Source organism: Struthio camelus, chromosome 27, assembly GCF_040807025.1.
Source record: "Struthio camelus isolate bStrCam1 chromosome 27, bStrCam1.hap1, whole genome shotgun sequence".
Classification (NCBI taxonomy): Eukaryota; Metazoa; Chordata; class Aves; order Struthioniformes; family Struthionidae; genus Struthio; species Struthio camelus.
This window is the reverse complement of record NC_090968.1, coordinates 3,077,068-3,079,993: the sequence shown is the minus strand read 5'-3', so window position 1 is coordinate 3,079,993 and position 2,926 is coordinate 3,077,068.

Below are 2,926 nucleotides of genomic sequence, written 5' to 3'. Positions count from 1 at the left end.
CACGCACGCACCCCCTCACTGATGCCCCTAAACCCCAATGTGCACGCACACCCTGCGCACACACCTACACCGGTGCACACACACACACACACGCACACCCTCACTGATGCCCCTAAACCCCAATGTGCACACACACCCTGCGCACACACCTACACCGGTGCACACACACACACGCACACGCACCCCCTCACTGATGCCCCTAAACCCCAATGTGCACACACACCCTGTGCACACACCTACACTGGTGCACACACACACACGCACACGCACGCACCCCCTCACTGATGCCCCTAAACCCCAATGTGCACGCACACCCTGCGCACACACCTACACCGGTGCACACACACACACACACGCACACCCTCACTCATGCCCCTAAACCCCAATGTGCACACACACCCTGCGCACACACCTACACCGGTGCACACACACACACGCACGCACCCCCTCACTGATGCCCCTAAACCCCAATGTGCACGCACACCCTGCGCACACACCTACACCGGTGCACACACACACACACACGCACCCCCTCACTGATGCCCCTAAACCCCAATGTGCACGCACACCCTGCGCACACACCTACACCGGTGCACACACACACACACACGCACCCCCTCACTGATGCCCCTAAACCCCAATGTGCACGCACACCCTGCGCACACACCTACACCGGTGCACACACACACACACACACACGCACACCCTCACTGATGCCCCTAAACCCCAATGTGCACACACAGCCTGCGCACACACCTACACCGGTGCACACACACACACACACACACGCACGCACCCCCTCACTGATGCCCCTAAACCCCAATGTGCACACACACCCTGTGCACACACCTACACCGGTGCACACACACACACGCACCCTCACTGATGCCCCTAAACCCCAATGTGCACACACACCCTGCGCACACACCTACACCGGTGCACACACACACACGCACACGCACACGCACGCACCCCCTCACTGATGCCCCTAAACCCCAATGTGCACGCACACCCTGCGCACACACCTACACCGGTGCACACACACACACACACACACGCACACCCTCACTGATGCCCCTAAACCCCAATGTGCACACACAGCCTGCGCACACACCTACACCGGTGCACACACACGCGCGCACACACGCACCCCCTCACTGATGCCCCTAAACTTCAATGTGCACACACAGCCTGCGCACACACCTACACCGGTGCACACACACACACACACACGCACGCACACCCTCACTGATGCCCCTAAACCCCAATGTGCACACACACCCTGCGCACACACCTACACCGGTGCACACACACACACACGCACACGCACCCCCTCACTGATGCCCCTAAACCCCAATGTGCACGCACACCCTGCGCACACACCTACAACGGTGCACACACACACACACACACACACACACACACACACACACACACACACACACACACACACACCCTCACTGATGCCCCTAAACCCCAATGTGCACACACACCCTGCGCACACACCTACACCGGTGCACACACACACACGCACGCACACCCTCACTGATGCCCCTAAACCCCAATGTGCACACACACCCTGCGCACACACCTACACCGGTGCACACACACACACACACACACGCACCCCCTCACTGATGCCCCTAAACCCCAATGTGCACACACACCCTGCGCACACACCTACACCGGTGCACACACACACACGCACACGCACCCCCTCACTGATGCCCCTAAACCCCAATGTGCACACACACCCTGTGCACACACCTACACCGGTGCACACACACACACGCACACGCACCCCCTCACTGATGCCCCTAAACCCCAATGTGCACACACACCCTGCGCACACACCTACACCGGTGCACACACACACACACACACACGCACACCCTCACTGATGCCCCTAAACCCCAATGTGCACACACACCCTGTGCACACACCTACACCGGTGCACACACACACACGCACCCCCTCACTGATGCCCCTAAACCCCAATGTGCACACACACCCTGTGCACACACCTACACCGGTGCACACACACACACACACACACGCACCCCCTCACTGATGCCCCTAAACCCCAATGTGCACACACACCCTGTGCACACACCTACACCGGTGCACACACACACACGCACCCCCTCACTGATGCCCCTAAACCCCAATGTGCACACACACCCTGTGCACACACCTACACCGGTGCACACACACACACGCACCCCCTCACTGATGCCCCTAAACCCCAATGTGCACGCACACCCTGCGCACACACCTACACCGGTGCACACACACACACACACGCACGCACCCCCTCACTGATGCCCCTAAACCCCAATGTGCACACACACCCTGCGCACACACCTACACCGGTGCACACACACACACGCACACGCACCCCCTCACTGATGCCCCTAAACCCCAATGTGCACACACACCCTGCGCACACACCTACACCGGTGCACACACACACACACACACGCACCCCCTCACTGATGCCCCTAAACCCCAATGTGCACACACACCCTGCGCACACACCTACACCGGTGCACACACACACACACACGCACACCCTCACTGATACCCCTAAACCCCAATGTGCACACACACCCTGCGCACACACCTACACCGGTGCACACACACACACACACACACACCCTCACTGATGCCCCTAAACCCCAATGTGCACACACACTCTGCGCACACACCTACACCGGTGCACACACACGCACCCCCTCACTGATGCCCCTGAACTGGATTGTGCCCACGCCCCGTGCACGCACGCACACACTCACACTCACACTCACACTCACACTCACGCCCCCGCCGCCGCCCTCCCTCGCGCCCCCGCCGGCACGCGGCCCCGGCCCCGCTCGCGGGCGCCCCCGCGCGGCGCCGCCCAATGAGCGGGCGGCGCGGGCCACAC